We start from the raw sequence: 22,320 nt of genomic DNA on the forward strand, positions 1-22,320 counted from the left end.
GGTAGAAGTCTACAGAAATATGCAAAGAGAAACAGTAGTGGGCAATGATTAATTTGAATGCAAGGTGTAATGAGGGCAATGTTGAAAAGGCTCCATTTAGCTTAGATATTAAGAGAAACATTTGTCATTTAGGTCAGTCAGAGAGTAGAGCAGTGAGCCTACAGAGGTGGCTAAGGCACAATCCCTTCCATTTCTAAGGACTGGTCTACACTAGGGGAGGAGATCGATCTAAGATACGCAACTTCAGTTACGTGAATAACGTAGCTGAAGTCCAAGTATCTTAGATCGATTTACTTACCGTCCTCACGGCACAGGATCGATGTTTGTGGCTCCCCCTGTTGACTCCGCTACCGCTGTTCGCATTGGTGGAGTTCTGGAGTCGACAGAAGCGTGTTCGTGGATCGATATATCGCATCTAGATCGATATATCGATGTAGCCTAAGAAAAAGTCAAATAATATATTAGAAAGATCTAGGGTGCTGATCTAGAAAATCCCATGAAGTCTTTTTCAACCGTATTGTCTATGATTATGTATGTTAGGGAGTAGTCTCGGATGAAATGACTGTTACACTTTTTCTTTATAAAAGGCAGAGACTCATTTTGTCACTGATGTAACTGATGATGTTAAATAATGAGGCTGAACTGATTGTTTTGGAGAAGAGCAGTCTTTTTTAATCCTAGTAGTGTTATCTAAAGGGTTTATTATTTTGCTATATCTTTTGTTCTATCCTTCTATACCTCTCACATCTCATCAAAGCAATATGAACTGGAAATATTTCATCAACAGGAACTTTGGATAGTAAGCACACTGCAAAGGGAAAGTGAAATTGTGATATTGTATTAGAGGGTCCCTAGTTAATTACCTATCCTTGTAGAGGGCATTCCCATTTGGACTTTCCCATTTCACCTTAGGAAATTAGGTTAATATTTCTGTAGCTCATATTTGGGCAAGACATGGAGTTTGGTTGTTTGCACCTTCTTCATTCTGAAGCCAGGAGATCATCCTAGCTACTACTGGCTTTGTTTTATGGAGAGAGATGGACTTTTTTGTGGTGCAGACTTCAGTAAGATAGCAAGTTGTTTAGTAGACGACCTATACTTATCAATTCTTTGTACCAACATTTTTGTCTTCAGCCAACCATACAATGGCTACAACATGTCCTCTTCCTATATGTCATCCTTACTAGAGCTGAGTAAATTTTTTTGACAAATTGTAATTTTGCCCCTCAAAATGCACTTTTTGGGGGGCACCAAAACTACTCACAGATTAAGGTCAAATTCAGCGAATAGTTCCAGCCTAAAAAAAACCAAAAAACCTGAAATCAAAAATTTCAGAAATGTCAAATGAACTATTTTGACAAAGTCAACTTGAATTGATATTTTCAAAATGAAAAATGTCAAATGTTGTTTCAGTCTGACATATCATGAAAGTGCTTTGCTTTCATTTTTTATTTCATATGTATAGACTGATTGGTTTGCAAGAAACTATTCCCCTTAATAGTGTGGTGTTGCAGATAAAACAAAGGATTTCAAGGCTAGAGCACTCGGAGAAGCCATCCCACTCCTACTCAGATTAATTACAACACATCATTTTTGAAATCTTGTGTCATTACTGATGTAGGGGGAGGAAATAATCTCCTCTGCAGCATACAGAGTCCCCAGCAGTGAAACATTTCCAAGTGCTGGGCTTCTTTTGCCTGAGAACAGAGTTATTAGTCACTCACTGTAAGGAGTTTAGCTACTTAGCGGATAAAATCAATTGAATCTGGGGTTACTGGTAGCAAATTAATATTAGGGGATGCCACACATTATCTTTTCTGGTGAATTTCATCCACTTGCAGACTCAGGTTCTAGGTGTTCTACTGGAGTTTTTACTTTCATCTATTAGGGCACTAACACTCATGAATGGTTAAACCGTAGCATTGGCTTCATTATCTGTGCATATTGTTAATGCCTCCAGCTGGGAGAACAGAGTACCATCTCTGCAAAAACAATGGTTGTTAAGCCCATTCTCAATCAACCTTCCTTTGGGCCTGGACAATCTTGTGGCGAACCACCTCTGGGGGTTTCTGGGGATTACAGATTTAGATAGTTGATTTTTCTGCCTAAGTATACTGCAGAAATCAGCTAATGTGGATGGAGGATGATCTCCTTGTAGCAATGAACAAAAGTTAAGTCTCTACTGATTCTTTTAGATTGGTCAGCTGTGTTTGATACCACTAGGCAATAGATTTTGATTTCATCCAAGTAATGGAGGATAAAATGTTTCTTTTTAGCCAAACATCCTATTAAAAATCACATGAGGGCTGTTAGGAAAATTGTGAAATGATTCTGGATGAATAAATGGATGAAGGGAAATACGGACAACCAGGGGAATTACAAATCAGTCAGCTTAACTTCTGTACCTGGAAAGATAATAGAGTAAGTAATTAAGAAATCAATTTGCAAATACTTAAAAAATAATGTGATAAGTAACAGTCAGCATGGATTTTTCAAGAAGAAATCATGTCACATCAATCTGATAGCTTTCTTTGACAGAGTAACAAGCCTTGTGGATGGGGGGAAGTGGTAGAGATGGTGTATCTTGCTTTTCGTAAAGCTTTTGATACTGTCTTCCATGACCTTCTCATAAACTCAGAAGATGCGATCTAGATGAAGATACTATAAGGTAGGTGCATAACTGATGTAAAACCATTCCTAGAGAGTAGTTATTAGTGGTTCACAGTCATGCTGGAAGGTCATAATGAATGAGGTCCCATAGGGATCAGTTTTGGGTCCAGTTCTGTTCAATATCTTCATTAATGATTAACATAATGGCATAGAGAGTACACTTATAAAGTTTGTGGATGATACCAAGCTGGGAGGAGTTGCAAGTGCTTTGGAGGCTAGGATTATAATTCAAAATGATCTGGACAAACTGCAGAAACAGTCTGAAGTAAATAGGATGAAATTCACTAAGGATAAATACAAAGTACTCCACTGAGGAAGGAACAATCTGTTGCACACACACAAAATGGGAAATGACTGCCTAGGAAGGAATACTGCAAAAAGAGATATGAGGGTCATAATGGACCACAAGCTTAATAAGAGTCAAAGCGAACATCATTCTGGGATGTATTTGCAGAAGGGTTCTAAGCAAGATATGAGAAGTAATTCTTCAGCTTTACTCCATGCTGATTAGGCCTCAGAACTGAAATATTGTGTCCAGTTCTGGGCATCACATTTCAGGAAAGATTTTGGACAAATTGGAGAAAGTCAACAAGAAAGCAACCCAAAAAATCTGATTAAGGTCTAGAACGCATGACCTTACCTGAGGAAGTATTGAAAAATTGGGTTTGTTTAGATCTGGAACAAGAGAAGACTGAGAGGGGACATGTAACGTTTTCAAGTACAAAAAGGTTGTTAAAAGGAGGATTGAGGAAATTGTTCTTAACCTCTGAGGAGAGGACAAGAAAGCAATGGTTTAAATTGCAGCAAGGGAGATTCAGGTTGGACATTAGGAAAAAACTTCCTAACTGTCAGGGTAAGTACTGGAATAAAATGCCTAGGGAGGTTGTGGATCTCCATCACTGGAGATTTTAAGAGCAGGTTAGACAAACACCTGTCAGGGATGGTCTAGATAATACTTAGTCCTGCCATAGGAAGCAGGGGACTGGACTAGATGACCCCTCGAGATCCCTTCCAGTCCTATGATTCTATGATGTGACATCAGTAGGTTGACTGCAGACCTGATCTATCCTTCCATCAGACCTGGATAATTTGGCCTTTCAACTGTCCCAATGCGTGATTAAGACAGGGCTATAGACTACATTAAATTCACTGAGGCTATGCCAAGATAAGACAGAATTCACGTTCATGAAAATTTATAGAACTCTTCAGGATTCGTGCTGGCAAGAACTATCTCCCTTTTTTGTCAGTCTGGGGATACTTCCATTTCTTTAATTGCTCCTGAATTCTTAGGTCAAATGCTACTTTTTTAGTCTGTTTGTCAGACCTTGTCCATGTTTGTGTCCTCTAGATTGGGTTACTCCATGTGCTCTACGTACAGCTATCCTTAAAGTCCACTTGGAAGTGACAAAACTGTGCACATTCTAATCACAAGGAACATATTTCTTCTATCAATAAAGCCTTCATTGATTTCAAATTAATCTCTGTCATGATGTTGCTTTGAATGTGTATAGCTCCATACATTGTTTGGCAGCAACTCTAGCCCTATACAACCATCTGACACTGTTGATAACAGCTGAGCTGCTTATGTATAAATATTGGGGATTGGTAGCAGGCTGTTCTCAGTACTGCACACTTCTTGTTTTTTGTTTTGGCCTCTTTTTTTGTTTTTAGGGTAGAACCTCAGGCTCATTTTCCCCCAGGGCTTCCAACTGAAGTTGTGTGAGTGGGAAGCCAGAAGAGTATATGTATTGTTCATCTATAGGGAATTAATGTAGGACTAGCACTGAGAGAATTTACGTACAAATATCAGAAAAATGCTGACCAGTGTATTATGAGAACACTTTTAAAATTCCAAAGTAAGAATACAAAACTAAGCATCAGAAAAAATTATTTTTAATTACATGGAGTTTATTCAGGAGAAAAACTAAAACAGAAATGTTTAATTTTCTATGCTCTCAGGTCGTTGAGTTAGCAACTTATGAAGAGAAATGTAATGTGCATGTACTGTCAACAATGAAAATTATTATAAATGAAGATGTTTATTCAGGCCATGACAGGCCTAGGGAAGAGATTTCCAGAAGGGAGGCCAGATGGTTAAGTGGCTTTTTTTTGTAGAACTATGGTAACCATTCCCCAGTGTTCCAAAAGAAGCCATCCTGTACATGAGACAGTGTGGGATCAACATGAATGTCAGCTGAAGTTCAATGGGCTAGCTGATAATAAGGATTTAAGTATGTAGTTTTCTGGATTCTCTTCACAGAGTAAAGCGGTTTCTCAGTCATTTGAGGGAAATAACTCCACTGGGAACAGCTATTTGTTAGAATTATAAATCTGCTGAAGGTGATTTTGAATGTAACATCTCAGAATGATGTCTAAATGCAATGTACCCTAATATCTCCCAGTGCCAGGCACTGTGTGCCTGACAGAGCTTTTCTTCACACAGCATCACTCGTATTCAATTTATGCTAAGTTTTTGTTTTGTATACATTTTGTTTATTCACAGAATAAACAAACGGCTTGTAAATCTTTTCGTGAATGTAAAGCGCTGTATAAAGATTGGTTTTAGTTATGGGCTAATTAAGAACACTAATGACCCTCACTTAATGGAATACTGTGACGTAGTAGCATATTACACACAGCACTAAACCCCTCCCTTCAGACCACTTTCCTTTGTAGCTACCTATTTGCCATTGACTCTCCTTTATGCAGATCTGTCCTCATATATGACTTGTTTCCTAGCATCCATTTCTGCTGGCACAGTAAATTGGGAGAGTTAAAAGCAGCTGGAGCCCTAAAGAGACCTTTTCACAACTGAGTACTGCTTATTTGAATCTCTCTGGTTTTTAGATGTTAAATTCTCTAGCTCCTGTTATGTTTCCCTCTCTTATTTCAAAGGCCTTGAGTCATTCTCACAGGCACCTAGTAGTGTTTTACACAAGATGGTAGGAACAGGAAACAGAACTAATCGCTTCAATTGTGCCACCAGTTCCCTATGTAGAAAGTTTTATTTAGAAGAAGACTCAATAAGATTACTCAGTTTCCTGATTTTTCAAGGATCATACCATCTTAGTCTGTTCTCTTGGCTCCATGTGTAGGGAGCTTAATGAACAAGGAAATTAATTCTCAGTAGCAACTGCCTGTGACTACAGAAGCTACTAACTTATGCAGTCACATCTGTCTCTACTGTTACCACGTCCTTCCATTCTCCCTTCCCGCATTTGTCTGATTAGTCACTTGTGCATTGTCTAAATATTATATTATGAGCTTTCTAGTGAAGACTGTCAGTTATATGTTGAGTATCTAGTACAAAGGGACCTTAATTTTTGGATGAGGTCCGCACATACATCTGCAATAGAAATGCTTAATGTTGTTTTCCCCCTTTATCATCAACAAGATGTCTAGTCAATTTCCACCTGAATAATTTTAAGTGCTTGCACTGGTTATATCAAGTGCTTATTGAATCATAGAATCATAGGACTGGAAGAAACCTCAAGAGATCTTCTAGTCCAGTCCCCTGCATACCATGGCAGGACTAAGTATTATCTAGATCATTTCTGACAGGTGTTTGTTTAACCTGCTCTTAAAAATCTCCAATGATGGAGATTCCACAACCTCCCTGGGCAATTTATTCCAGTGCTTAACTACACTGACAGTTAGGAAGTTTTTCCTAATGTCCAGCTTAAATCACCCTTGATGCAATTTAAGCCCATTGCTTCTTCTCCTATCCTCAGTATTTTTTCACTCTCCTCCTTCTAACAACCTTTTATGTACTTGAAAACTGTTATCATTTCCCTGCTTAGTCTTCTCATCTCCAGACTAAACAAACACATTTTTTTTCAATCTTCCATCATAGGTCAGGTTTTTTAGATCTTGAATCATTTTTGTTGCTCTTCTCTTGACTTTCTCCAATTTGCCCACATCTTTCCTGAAATGTGGTGCTCAGAATTCAACACAATACTCCAGTTGGAGGACTAGCAGTATGAAGTAGAGCTGAAGAATTACTTCTCATGTCTTGCTTAGAACACTCCTGCTAATACATTCCAGAATGATGTTTGCTGTTTTACAACAGTGATACACTGTTGACTTATATTTAACTTATGATCCACTATGGCCCCCAGATCCCTTTCCACAGTACTCCTTCCTAGGCAGTCATTTCCCATTTCGTATGTGTGCAATGGATCATTTCTTCCTAAGTGGAGTACTTTGCTTTTGTCCTTATTGAATATCATCCTGAATTTCACTCAGACCGTTTCTCCAGTTTGTCCAGAAGATCATTTTGAATTTTAATCCAAGCATTTGTAAACCCTTCCAGCGTGATATTGTCTGCAAAATTTATGAGTGTACTCTCTATGCCAGCAGTTCTCAACCAGGGGTCCAAGGCACCCTAGAGGGCTGTGAGCCAGATTCTGGGGGGTCTGCCATACAGGGCCGGAACTAGGCTCACTAGGACCCCAGGCAGAAAGGTGAAGGCCCTCCACCCCGAGACCCACCACCCGGCATTGAAGCCTGAGCAACTTAGCTTTGTGGTGTGGGGCCCTGGGCAATTGCCCTGCTTGCTACCCCCTAATGCCAGCCATTGCTTTTATATTCAGAAAAGCAGTTGTTGTGGCACAGGATAGATGTGGAGCTTTACTAGCATGTGGAGGTAGGGGGTTGAGAACCTGTGCTCTATCTCGTTATCTAAATCATTGATGAAAATATTGAACAGAACTGGACCCAGAACTGACCCCTGCCCAGTTGATATTCTCTTTGAGCTTGACTGTGAACCACTGATAATTACTCTCTGGAAATGATTTTCCATCAGTTATGCACACACCTTATAGTAGCTCCATCTAGGTTGTATTTCCCTAGTTTGTTTATGAAAAGGTCATACAAGACAGTATCAAAAGCCTTGCCAAAATCAAGATATACCACATCTACCACTTTCCCACTATCCACAAGGCTTGTTACCTTGTCAAAGATAGATATTAGGTTGGTTGGACACAATTTGTTCTTAATAAATCCAGGCTTATCTTCTCAGTGTTTGCAAATTGACTGCTTAATTATTTGCTCCATTATTTTTCTGGGTACTGAAATTAAGGTGACTGGTCTGTAATTCCGCAGTGTGTCCTTATTTCCCTTTTCATAGATGGGTGCTATATTTGCCCTTTGCCAGTCCTCTGGAATCTCACCTGTCTTCCATAATTTTTTGACGATAGTTACTAATGTTTCAGATACCTCCTCAGTCCTCGAGTGTTCCAGGACGTATTTAATCAGGCCTTGGTTATTTGAAGACACCTAACTTTCCTATGTAATTTTTAACTTGTTCTTTCTCTATATTAGCCTCTGAGACTACCTCATTTTCACTTAATTAGACATCCAATCACTACCAACCTTCTTGGTGAAAACGGAAACAAAAATATCATTTAACATTTCCGTCATTTCCATGTTTTCTGTTATTGTTTTCCCCCCTCATTGAATAATGGGCCTACCCTATCTTTGGTCTTCCTCTTCCTTCTAATGTATTTATAGAATGTTTTATTGTTACCCTTTATATCTCTAGCTAGTTTAATCTCATTTTGTGACTTGGCCTTTGTACTTTTGTCCCTACGTATTTGTGTTGTTTGTCTATATTCATCCTTTGAGTTTCAGATCAATGAAGGGTTGGGTATACAAGGGTTTATTGTCACCAATCCTAATGCACCCCCCTTTGTGCCCTCCCACAAGGACTGCTCTGAGGTTAAGCTAAGCCTCTATGTTCTGGATCACTTGAAGCCTGAATGGAGTCCAGGCACTCCCCCAATCTCGAGGCCCCAGGCAGCACACACTGATATGGTTCTTCTATCTGGCACCCACCTCCAAATATTGGAACATGCTGCCCAACTTCCTAGTTTCTCTGGGTGCAGCACTGACACTTCACCCTCCGCAGTACCTAAACACACCCTTCTCTCACAACTCCACCCCAAAGCTGTGAAGCTTCTGGTTTACAGTTTAACTCTTTCAGGGGCATGCAGCAACCAAGTGGGAAAGATCACTATCTATCCTCATCAGGGAAACTGAGTCAAGGCTGAGTGTGTCCAAGAATCCTGCTAGAAGTGGTGATACACTGGCACAGCTAGGAAACACTCTGGGCCAGAACTCTGTTGGGAGCAGGGCAGATTGTGGCACAGCTGGAAGATGCTGGCAGAAGTTATATATAATGCTTATGTGAAGAGTTATAATCTGAAACTCTCATCCTGAGCTCTCTCTATATACAATATAACATTTCTAATATCAAGAGATTCACACATTTAGGAGGCTGCTTTATGAAGTGTTGATTTAGAAATGTGACTTTATACTCTGTTATTTTATTTATTTCATGGTTGCCTTATCTCTCATTTGTACATTACAAACTTGCAAATATTCTTTAGAAGAATAGGAAGAGCCATTGATTGTCAGCTTGCCACATGGCTGCTGCAGAAAAAAAGGACAGTTATCCCAGAAGTCTATATTTATATTGTGTGTTTTTTTTCTCCCCATCCTTACTAAAAAGAAACATCAAATACTACCTGTTATGAAAGGTCAGATTTAAAATGAGCAATGACCAAACTCGCTATTTCTGGGCAACTTTATGACAAAGTATCAAGAAATGTATAGTATATAACCCATTAGGAGAAAAAATAAGACTGACAACTTCAGTCAGAATTAATGGCAAGACATATTTCAGTTTCCAACATTCACCAATCCATGAATAACACTGAATAAGAACAGACATATGTTTATTTTCACAGGGATGGAGAATATAACCCCAAAAAACTTTGTAGCAGCTACAGTAGTTGGGAAAAGGGTAAGACTGAGTTTATTTTTCTTTAACTTTTCCTTTTGTTATTATTTTTCTTCCCAAAAGCAAAGTATTTTATAGACAAGTTATGAAGTTCATCCAAGACCACAATATGTATTTAAGGCAATTTTTCTGTCATCTAGGTCTGTTCTAGCTTTAGGAACTTAGTTACTTGTAAACAGTACATGAATCACTGAAAGAACTCTGAATGAGAAAATAAAATATTTATGGCAAAGTTGGGCCCTAGTCCTGTCAATGGATTGCTCACAATATATAACGTTATAAATATCCATAATTATTTGCAAGATCAGGACCTTAGGGGCTTGGCTGTATAAGAAGAAGGTATTTGAAATTTTTTATTACTGGTTTGATATAGGTTTTGTGGGCTGTCATTTATATCTATATTTTCAATTTGTTTATAGCTTCATCCAATATTCAGAAATGTGCATTTGTTGTTGGTGTTGGAGGGGGGAAGGAGAAGTTTAAATTGTATTGAACTTTGGTGGAGGTTACCTATTTGAATAATGAGATGAAACACAATAGCTGTGAGGTGGCATTTAAACACCAACACAAGGTTTTTAGGCACATATCATTTTGGGTGCCAATTCAGTTTTGTTGTTCAACATGATTAATAGTTTTAAAATAGGAAAGCTCTGCCATGTAACTTACAAGCATATTAAAAACTTTTTTCTCCCCAATTTTTTCATGTAGAATCAGTAATTGTCCACTTTCAAAGTGCTGTGATTAGACTACTAAAGATTTTTAAATAAAAAAAAAATCTTTTCTTAATTAACATTTCTTCACAATCATATGTATATCATTAATATATAATGTTCATAATGTAACTGTATTTTCATGATTATCAATACACTTAAATTGTGGTTTTTGAACCACTGGGGAAAATTACATAACCTGAGGATATGAGTACACATTTCTATCATTTTCAACCAACTTTAGATGTGCCACAGTCAGCCTTTCACCTGGAAAAATCTCTACTACACACTATAATAAGAGAATGATGCCCCAGAATTCCCTTCTAAGTAAAATCAGGATTGTCAAGTGAATGACAAATAACAGAAATTGTAAAATAAATAATGGTTTTCCTTACAGTGTGAGGAATGTAATCCTTATGCTGTAAACAATGTAAGCTTGCTGTCATCATTACAGATGGTGCTTGGCTATGTGCCAAGATGGTCACATGACTCATATAAACTAAAGAAGCTTTGGTGCCAAGTATCTGAAGCGGCAGCACATTTATGGCAAAAATGTTTTTTTGGACATAAAAACCATGTACAGAGCAAGAGAGTACACCATATATATTTCTATGTCACAAGAGGATAAGCATGGAGTAAATTCAGCTCTGTGGGGGGGGGGAAATGTTTGTTTTTTCACCTTGCACTGCTCATATGCATATCTGCCCATTAATGGATTTTTGATGTATAAAATCTTCAAATAGCTGCTTTTAAAAAAAAAAGAAGAAGGAATTTACAACTCCCTTTAGTTTGTTTTCATACATCCTATAACTGGCTCTTTTCCTGCTGATTCCATCTCCCTCCATACCTCTGCTTGCAATTTTGAGGTATTTTTGAAAATATTTTATCTATTGAAGATGATTAAAAATGTTTTTTTTTAACCGCCTTTAGAAATATTTGGTTATGGCAATTACATGTGGAAATATTTTCATTTATAAAGGACTATTATGACTCTCACCTGTGGTATTTCACAGAAATTAATTCACTGCACTTATTGCAAAAGTCTCCTGAAGATATTTTATTATTGTCAGTGTTGCAAAATGTTCTATATTAACATCAAATCTGTTTGATCTGTTACATTTGAGATATTGCTCATCTATCCTATACTGTTCTCCTTCTCCACAGAAAACTCCTAAATGTTTAAATATCTGAAACTTTCAAAAATAACCCCACTCTGCCAGCCAGTCTTCCTACTCAGCATCCTTCTGATAAGAACATTGCTTTCACAGACAATTAACCCAAAATGTTTATAAGCCAGTGTTTGTTTTTAGTCATTATGGACATGCGCAGCACAAGCACCAAGAACACAAACTTTGGCAACTTCACAGCCAGTGTGGCCTGAAACTGAGATAGTAGCCTGCACACGGATGTACTCCCATTTTAATCTTGTCCTAGGACTCCCACACAAATTGGACACATTTAAATTAACTTTTCTTGTGGATTATGAAATATCATACATTAAACAAGTGTAACCACAAAATTTGTTATCCACGCTCATTATAAACTAAGTCTGGCAATGTATGGGTTAATAATGGTCTGCAGTATCAATCATCCAGGTCCCCATTAATATATGCAAAAATTGGAGGCCTTAGACATGATCAAACCCTGATTATTTACTTAGTTGTTATTAATTTGTATTAACCACTGAATATGTACTAAATAATCATCAGGTAGGCTCTTTGGTATGAAAATTGTAGGATCTGTGTCTCTTCCTTGAAGAAAACAAGATTAAAAATAAATAAATAGAGAGATATGAGCATTGGCCTGATAAACCCAGGGTTTTGAGTTCAATCCTTGAGGGGGCTAGTTGGGGATTGGTCCTGCTTCAAGCAGGGGGTTAGACTAGATGACCTTCTGAGGTCCCTTCTAACCCTGATATTCTATGAACAGAACAGGGTACAACTCAGGCATAAACTTGGGGTTTTTTCCATCTGTGATGGGATGCTCCCATTTTGAACAAAAAATGATTTTGTGCTGTACTGAAAGTGGTTCTTTTTCAAACTTCTGTGATCCGATAAAAAAATATTTTAGTGATGCATATGTAAGTCATTTTTTTGTTATAGAATTTGTCAGAATATTGGAGACTCATGTTCTGCTCACACTGGTTGTGCAAAATGCTGACTTACTAGGAGGTTCTTTAGTTACTTCTCTTGCTCACATGATAAGATGGTAAGTTGTTCCTCTTGGTGCGTGACCCATGGGGAATATAATCATCTGACTTACAAGAGTATCAGGAGATACTCTTTTAGTATAGGAAATCAAATTATTTCTTTTTCTCTCATGTGCTACTTGCATATGACTCTGGACATGACTGTTTGCACATTTTTGTTGGTTTTACTACACTTATTTTAGACTTGCATGAATGCTCAAGCAATTTAGTACTCCTCTGGAAATTTATTTACTTTACAGTTTGCCCTGAGAACTTGCTTTGTGTCCCCTAAACAAATTGACAATTTAATGACTAAAAGATAATGGCATATACAGTGGCATGATGATGAAGACCCCAAAACTACAGTGCTGAACCCAAACCTTCTTCCACTGAAGTTCACAGAATGAGACCAGACCTATACTTGCTACAGAAACCTTAAAACTCAAATGAATCAACCTAGGAGGCCTGAGTTCTATTTCCACTGCTGCCACTGATCTGCTGTATGTCCTTGGGCAAGTCACTTAATCTATGTGTACTTCAGTTATGCTCCCAACTTTTGTCAATCTTATCTATGCATATTGTAAATTCAGTATGGCAAGAATTGTCTCTTTCTGCCCCTCGCCTAAGAGGACCTTGATCTTATCTGGGATATCTTTGTGCAACTGTAATACAGACAATATATAATAATTACTTGGGGTTAGAGATATTTTGAACTCTACTAAGAAAATGTTAGAGTTAAAATGGATGCAAACAATCAGCAATAAAATAATGTAAGATATGTTGATTGAATTTGATCTTCAGAACATTGCAGGAAAAAGGAAAAAAAAACATAATTATACCTAACATCTATTTTGGCCTCAGGAACTACAAACCAGAAATGACAACAGGTATGTATCACATTCTAACAAACAGTGCACTTTCATATTAATTACACCTCTACCTCGATATAACACTGTCCTCGGGAGCCAAAATTTTTTACCATGTTATAGGTGAAACTGTGTTATATCAAACTTGCTTTGATCCACCGGAGTGTGCAGCCCCGCCTCCCTGGAGCACTGCTCTACCGCATTATATCTGAATTCATGTTATATCAGGTCACGTTATAACGGGGTAGAGGTGTACTTCAAATTTCTAGCTTCCAGGTAAATTAGAGCTAGCACAATTATGCTTTTATTATGAGAGAAAGAGAGAGAAAGAGAGAGAAAGAGAAACTTGACTTGTTAAAATCTTATAGAACCATACTAAAGTCTTAGTTTCAACAGAACTTTTGCTTGGTTCCATAACATAACCTGTACCTCTGTATGAGGAGAAAACCAAATAATTTTAGAACATAGGAAACTTACAGCCATGTAACAACATAGTATCTCAGCACAGCTTATTGAACCAGCTGCTGTTGGTGAAAGTGGCAAGCTTTTGAGTTTACACAGAGCTCTTCTTCAGGTATGAGAAAGGCTAAGGAAGAGCTCTGTGTAAGCTCAAAAGCTTGTCCCTTTCACCAACAGAAGCTGATCCAATAAAAGATATTACTTCACCCACCTTGTGTTTAATGTTTATCAGTTTAACTGAATTTTAAGCCAATTATGAAGATCTTAAGACATTGTATATTAAGCAACCACTTCATCAGAACAGAAAAAAAAATCAAAATATGAAATTTTTACATTTGATGTTTAAAAACAAGTATCTTTAAGTCAAATTTTGATAACAATATTTTGTGTGTGCACATCCTGTTGATTTCAGTGGGAACACCAGCATAGATTTAAAGCCAAAATATGGGACTTAATATATATAACAATAAAATTACAACAAGCTTAGAAAGTTCTAGTGTCAATTCAAAAGTAAAGTCAAACTACATTTTTCATTAATTAGCTCTAAATATTAGGTTTTTATAACTTCAATATATGGAGGCCAATTGCAGAAAGTTGGGGGGAAGAGGGGAATCCAACCCCACTAATCAAAATAAAATTTGTTTTCATAACAACACAGCACTGCCTAGGAAAGACTCAACTGAGTGTAAAAATTAGAATTCCTCCTTTGAGAATGATATGCATATTGTGCCATGTTACAGCATGAAGTTATCAAAGGATCCATCCTATGCATCCGAAGAAGTGAGCTGTAGCTCACGAAAGCTTATGCTGAAATAAATTTGTTAGTCTCTAAGGTGCCACAAGTACACCTGTTCTTTTTTCAAAGGATCATTGTTGCTATCAAACATGTGTTTGACTTATTCATTATATATAAAATATTAAAGTAGGAAGTCAGGTGCTGTGCTAAAATGGTAACAATGTATAACATCTGGAGATATCTGCACATTTTTTGTTTTGTTTTGGGTTATTTGTTTTTGGTGAAATGGGCCAATTTTTGAGTCCATAATAATACAACAAAACCACAAACAAACAGTGAGTAGTTTTGCCTTTTGTTATGATTATATTTCATACACTTTAAGGCCATGTAAAAAGAGCTGTGGAAGCTTATCTTTAAAGTTGCGAAGCCCCCTTAGCATGCTTATCATCTCTATTCATTTGAAAAGAAACTGTCTGTTTCCATGATGGGCCTTTTTAGGTGGTATTAATAACACTTCCTACAACAGGCTGCAAACCATTAATGATCACCTGTTTTTATGATCTAGTCCTCTCAAGATGCTGCACATGACAAGAGTTCCCTTAGTAGCTGCAGCATGAGGAGAATGGAGTTACACCTGGAAATGTGATAAACCTTACATATAAATCACTTTTATTCCACATTCAGAATGCTTAAAATTTGGAACATATACTTCAATTGTAACTTTTCACAGAAAGTGGCCGAAAGATTCTCAGCATGTTGTGAGAGAACTGGATTTGATATAATCCACAGCCATCTTGTGCATTTAACTCCTCCCCTCTAAACTGAAAGCAAGACCATCACAGAGTCAGGAGAAAAATCTGGCCTTGTTAAGGTAGAGAAAAACAGCTGCAAGCTGCACTGACTAAAATAAATAAAGTGAAAGGGCAAATTCATAAGAAAGTCAGGGGGAATGGGGGTGTGTGTCAAAAACTGACCTTGATTCTGGTTGTCTGTTTTTGTAAGTTTTTTTTTTGCTGAAGCTGCTTTGCTAATTAAAAAATATAATGAATTGTTATTGACTGTTGCTAGGGAAATTGTTAGCCTGCTAGGGACTATTATGAGTCATGTGCTCTGTTTCGAGAAAATCTATAAAGAGTTTAGTTAGAAAGTGTGCTTTGGAGCAGTCTCAGGAAGCTTTTCTTTGGGCAAAGAGCTGACACTTAAAATCCCCAGCATCTGGATGGAAGGAGGGCTGCTGGAAGCCTAGTTGGTGATTACTTGAAACAATCTCAGACTTTGGATAAATATAAATGTTTGGGATGCTCTGAACTTACTGCTGCAGCATATATGTGTGTGTGTGTTCTTAAGACCCAATAAAAAGTAGTTTTAGGTAAACACACTCTTGTTTGTACCAATCATTTATCAGACGAAGGAACTATGTCTCTATTAATTTATTCCTGACATAGCCTAAAAACAAACAAACAAAAAAATGGTTAAGTTACTATTGCTTTAAGTTCCAAAAACCCTAAATAACAAGCATATCATGCATCTGAATCAACAACCTTTGAAGTCAATGGCTTTTCTGCTGAGGACGATAAAGTTGCCAATTAATGAGTGTATGGCAATGTTTTTGTACTACTGGGCAGGGGACTGAGATTCCTACACTCATTCCATATAGGCTAGCAAACAGTCATCCGCATTGTAATCACTGGGCTTTCATCTTGTGATCTAGAGAAGAAAGGCCATGTTGTACATTTGATTAAGAACAGCAGCTGGGTTTTGATGGGTATGAGTGATCACGTCTTTAAAAAAAACAATCAAAGTGATCTTGCACAGTTTACATATCAGACAAATGTGCACAAGACCAATTTACAGCATGAGGCAGAGATCAGAACTTTGGAGGCCTTGGTAGGACATATGTCCCTTACAGAAGCTGTTTATTTTTAATGGAAATTTATATAATGTAGTTTACAGATGAAAGAGCAAAGAATCTGTCTTTTTTTTCCCCCTTTAATGATAAGTACTCAATTCTGAAATTAAGCACAGCAGGTAGGGACACCCTGCATGAATTTCAAAGGATGTTGTACAGTCATGTCTTTTTTATTAATCCCTGGCAGTAACTGTCTTTTCATCTACCTATGAGAGCTAACATCCAAGATGATTAATGTTTTTTTTCTGTTTTAGTTTAAGAATGTGTCTACACTGCAAGAAAAAACCCTGCGGCAGCGAGTCCCAGAGCTTGGGTCAACTGACTTGGGCTCACAGGGCTCGTGCTGTAGGGCTCAAAATAATAATGCATATGTTCCTACTTGGGCTGGAGCCAGGGCTCTGAGACCCACCCACAGTTGCCAGGATTGAGCCTGGGCTCCAGCCTGAGCAGGAACATCTACACTGCTATTTTTAGTGCTATGGCATGAGTCCTGCAAGCCTGAATCAGTTGACCCTGAGACTCATTGGCACATTTTATTCCAGTGTAGCGGTACCCATAGTATCTTATATCTTGAGCTGCCCTCAGCACCATAAAGCACCATACAAGTTCCCTAATCCTAAAATGATAACCCTGCACATGGCTCTATCCTTAAAGCATTCCCTCTCTGTCATGATTTTCCTGATATGTATTTTTAATGTTCAGTCTCTTTGATATCTGGATAGAAATTATAATAGGATTAAAACTGATTAGAGAGAGACAAAAATTAGGTTTTGTTTTGGCAAATACAAATCCAAAATTTGGGGTAATTCAGATCTTGATCCTATTTTTATCCTATCCCCATCTTGGAGAAGTTGTTTTGAGCAAATGAGTCCAGTCGTGGCTTATCTATGACAAATTAAGTGAAGCAAATCAAAACACTATCATCCAAATTATGAGGACAACAATGATTAATTATTGTTATTACTTACTTAGATACATCAGGTTCAGTCCTCATCTCATTGAAGTTGGTGGCAAAACTCATGCTTATTTATGCAACACTGACTGGTGAACACTTACTCACATGAGTAGTTTAATTGATGTCAATGGGACTACTCATGCTAATGCTCACTGGCATGAATAAGGGTCACACAACATAATCTCTTTTGAATTCTAGATGGACAGGAGCTCTTAGAAGCTACAGGGCTGCAACCTGGGGATTTCTGGGCCACTGATGCCTCCATATTGCCATGAAAGGCTTGAGCTCCCATGAAATGACCTTGTGAGGCTAGACTCAACAGGAATTACTACCCAGCAGGACCCTAGTGGTGGCCCATCACAGACCCCTGATTGGCCAGTACCAATACTTAAACCAGGAAGCCATGAAGAACAGCTGTCAGAGGAACAACACAGACGCTGCTTGTGACAGACCTTAGATTTCGGTTTCTGACCATGGTTTGACCTTGATTTTGCTGTTTAATTGCTATCTTTAACCTGGTGCCTGACTCCTGCCTCCCCACACTTGACTTTCAGTTTACCCTTTGGCCTGTCTCAGATTCCGACTGCCAAGTACCTGATTCAGCCTGACTCCCTACTCCTGTTCTGACCACTAGTTCTGACTGCCCTCCTCCCAGTCATGACAAGAGCAAGCCCTCTGTATTTACTATACACAGTTGTACAGAATTATATATATACATTAGTAGACAGTTTAAGATTGTCTGTTACAGCTATCCCCCTATTCCATTTTGTTTCTTACAGCTGTCCCCAAACTCCATTTTGTTTTTGTTCTCCTGTGGCCTCCCCTCCCTGGATGTTAAGTTGTTTACCAGGGCCACTGCCCTTCTCAAAGGGAGAGCCCCTTAAAGTTTTTCACCAAGAGCCATTGCCCTTCTCAAAGGGATGGCCACTGGTGCTAAGTGGGACCACTGCCCTGTTCAAAGGGTTAGTCTTGTTATCACCTTGTTAAACCTGGGCTCGGTGTAGGGTAGGCAATGTCCAGAGCTGCAAGACCTATTGTGTTTTTAAGATCTTGGGCATGAGTTAGCCTCATGTGCTTTTGAGTCACCTACTGCACAGGACTCTGCCCAGACATGTCTCTGTGCTCACCTACAGTTTTTCCCTGCCTCCTCTCCTCCCTGTATCAAGAGAGCCAATCAAAAGAGTTACTGGCAGGAACACTGCCTGAGTTTGCCTTTAAAAACAGACATTTTTAAAAACTAAGATCAGAAAGGTTCCTGCATTGCTGCCTGGTCTGATCAGCCAGGGTTCTGGGGGTCCTTTCTCCGCTCTCGTTTTTATTTTGAGCGTACCCCCATTTTTTTGTGAAAAAAACCCCCACGAAGAACGAATTGCTGCCTGAGAGATCTCCTGATTATTGAGACCCTACCTAGCCTTCTGATGTCTTGCTGCTTTTACCTCTGCTGCTTCCTTTGGGCTGGTAAGAATCCCTCTGTGAAACTCTCTATACTTTTTTTTATTTTATTTTAGCTGCTGGCTCTGTCTCCCCAGCACACAGACTCAAGCTAAACCTTGGTCTGTGTCTTAAACCTCTCCTAAACTCCGCAGCACTTTGCTGCTAAAAAAAGTTTGTGCCGCTGCTAAGCTCTGCTCCTGTGGGCTCTGCCTCGGGCTCTCTGCTTGCAGCTGTATCCACTGCTGCAGCCACCGTCCCTGGGCACATACCACTCTGCCCTCTGTAACTTCCCCATAGCATGAGGTGCACCATAGGTTTGTTTTTTTAGTTTTAATAAGTTATAGTTTGTTAAGATTATAGAGCTTGTAACGTTTCACCTGCCTGTTTCTTTGTTTGCTCCATATAGATTGTAAAGCTTGTAAGTTTCACTGCCTTGTTATAGTTTGCTGTTCTGTTGCTCCGCGTATAGTTGCTTGTTATAGTTTTGCTGACTAGATTGTGATATTTGTTTGTTTTGCTCTAGTTGTTGGTTAAGATAGATAAGGTTTGCTTTTGCTGTCTTCTTCGCCTCTGGTATAACAGTTGTCTGTGTTTTCCCCAGCTCCAATCCCCCCCCCGTGTGCTCTCCGTGTCTCTCTGTGTTGACAACTCCTTGCTGCCACGTTCTACTTCCCAACCCCTTGCTGTTTCTCCCCCTGTCACCTAAACTTTGTCTGTTTTTCCCCCACTCATATCTCCCCCTGCTTGTGCTTAAAACCTCTCTCTAGCCCGTTGTCCTTACCTTGCAGGGCTTCAAAGCCTCTCAAGTGCTTCAGCCGCACTCTCTCTCATCAGTTAGCAACTAATCATTCACTCCCCCCCCTCTGTTCCTCCCAGCTTTTAGGTACACTCTTGCTATCACAGCCACAAATTAAGTCAGTATTTTTACGTTGCATTATTTCCACTTATCTCACCATATTGCTGAGATATACTTTTGTATTTACGATTAATACCATTGTGTTTTACATTGTATATAATGGCCACCAACCACTTAACTACATTCTATCTTCACATTGTTCCATTTTATATAGAAGCTAGCATTTTTATTTTGCCATTTCTTTTTGGTATGTTTTGCATTCCACACTGTATCTAGAATTGTTCCTATATAAAGTTGAGTTGCTTATTAACTGTACTGTGTCCCATTGTGCTGAACCCCACTTGCTGTACCCCATTGTTAGAACTCCCTACACTGTTCAATAAGAAACCCCCCCATCATTGTCTATTGTAAACACCCTATACACCCCATTCCTTCGTATTTTATTGTTAAATTCCCACCACTTCCTTTTTCCTTTAATAAAGAAATTAATTGGCACCCCACCTGTGTGGTAATTGCTCCCCAAGATCCTATATACTTGCTGGCAGGGACAAAGACATGAAAAATGTATGCAAATTATTCATAGCAATTTTATATGTAACTAATTAATTACATTTTTTAAGACAAGATGCTAGAATAAAAAAGAAGTATAACAGTGATCAAACATAATCATTCTCACTTTCTTTCCATCACATATTTCCACAATTCACATCATGAGAGTTTTCACTATAGAGTATACTCTTCTAGTAACCAAAAAATGAAATGAAAGTATTTTAAAAGGAGCAACACTTCAATAAAGCTATACATAACCAGTTGCACTTTGCAGAAGATAAATGTTATTAATATATATTAAAATGTCCTTCCTTCTAATTAAGACATTATCCTTAGGAGTCAAGCAGTCTCACATTATTGATTGGTTAATATAGTATCTGAGTTTCCTATTGTACAGTAGATTGTACTGAGATACAGAAGTGATATAAGACTATCAATTCAAAGGCACTAGACCTCCTATGTGAGAAAATAAATAAATCTTGAGGTTAAAATTCAGTTTCCAATTAAAACACATCTGAAGGTAGCTTAGAATGAAATGTTGACATCAGTAGAAACAGCAATTTGAACAGATATATTTTTAAGTGTAATTGGTGCTACCAAAGTTTACACAGGACAATGCACACTTCTACATGGTTTGTTGAATGAGAGCTTGTCTAGTGCTTTGTTCTTCCATTTTTTATTATTCAGTAAGTGCTCAGACAGACACTGGAGGGGAAAGTGTTGATACAAGAAAAAGGTACATACAATTATCACAGCTGAGAGGATTGCAGTTCAATCTTTTAAGTACAGGCCCTGAGTGATCCTATCTTCAAAATAATAATAGTAATTGAAGAAATCATCTAAGTCTTTAAAAATAAAATACATTCTTATGTGCATCCCGAGTTTCTTAGTTTACAAAAAAGCTCAGAATTGAAAGTATCATGCTTCAGATGTTCACCTGAAAGGTTACAATGAACAAATAGTTATGTTTTATGTGAATGATAAAGTATCTTGAAACAAATGATTGCAGTTTAAAGTTGTACCAAAGCCATTCAAAGGAAAGAGGAGGATACACGGTGTTTCCCCTGACTCCCCCATTCACACACTTTAGCCTTAGTGCAGGTCCCAGACACCGGAAAGCAAAGTCACTGCTTCAGGCTAGCATTGTATGCAACCCTAGCCTCTCTAAGAAGGAGTAGAGTGAGTATAAATCATTGTTCCATCGTCTCTCTGGACTGGCCTGAAACAAACAAAGTGCACACTTAATCCAGTTAAAGGGTGCCCCTTCAGCGTATGATACCTACCGCCCTCACTGGAGGAATTCTGACTGAATCAGCAAACATTTCTCCTGTGACTTTCATTGCAGTGTCTTCTATGCAGCCTATTCCAGCTCAGGCTGATGTAATTAAGGCATAATCTAGACTTAACAATTCAAACAGTGTTGCCAACCTCAAGCATTCAAAAATCACAAGTCGGGCTCCAAGGATAATAAATGTTGGATTCTTTTCATTTGCCTTTTGAGCTTTTAGGGTGCACTTGGGTCAAGTTTTCAAGTTTTCCTCTGCAACCATGAAGGCTAGAAGCTTTTTTTTTTTTTTTTTTTTTAAATAAATGCTGAGATTTTCACATAAACACAGGATTCTAGAACCTGGGCCTCTAATTAAAACATCAAGTATTGTGAGACTTGCAATAAATTCATAAGAGTTGGTGACACTGTACTTGTTTGAAGGGGCAACTGATGGATGGTGCACCAAGACCAACAACTATCTATTTATGGCCTGTGGAGAACAGACAAATCACATGGTAGCTTATCCTCATTTACAGAAGCTGCCTGGAAAAACATTGGGAAATGGAGGAGAAGAGCTAGCCATAGCTTCCTAAAGCTTTGAAAAGATGAGCTCTGTAGCTGTGGAGACAGAAGGTTGTATCTTTAAGGCAGTCACCAATGTGTGTGAGTTTTTCCCCAGAACCTTTGAGCAAGCCAAAGACCCATTGTGGACCTCACTCTGCTGACGAAGTCTTCACTATCACTCAACTTGAAATATTTTATAATATATTTCAATTCAATATGTTTCCATTATTTTTTAAATGGAGCCTGACAGTTTCTATATGATAAAGTAATTTGCTCTAGTGGAATGCAAAAAAAAATAATTCTCTATGACACTCCAAATAATAAAAGAACATTGTATTTTATCTCATGCATCACA

The sequence above is a fragment of the Chelonoidis abingdonii genome, chromosome 5, assembly GCF_003597395.2.
Source record: "Chelonoidis abingdonii isolate Lonesome George chromosome 5, CheloAbing_2.0, whole genome shotgun sequence".
Taxonomy (NCBI): Eukaryota; Metazoa; Chordata; order Testudines; family Testudinidae; genus Chelonoidis; species Chelonoidis abingdonii.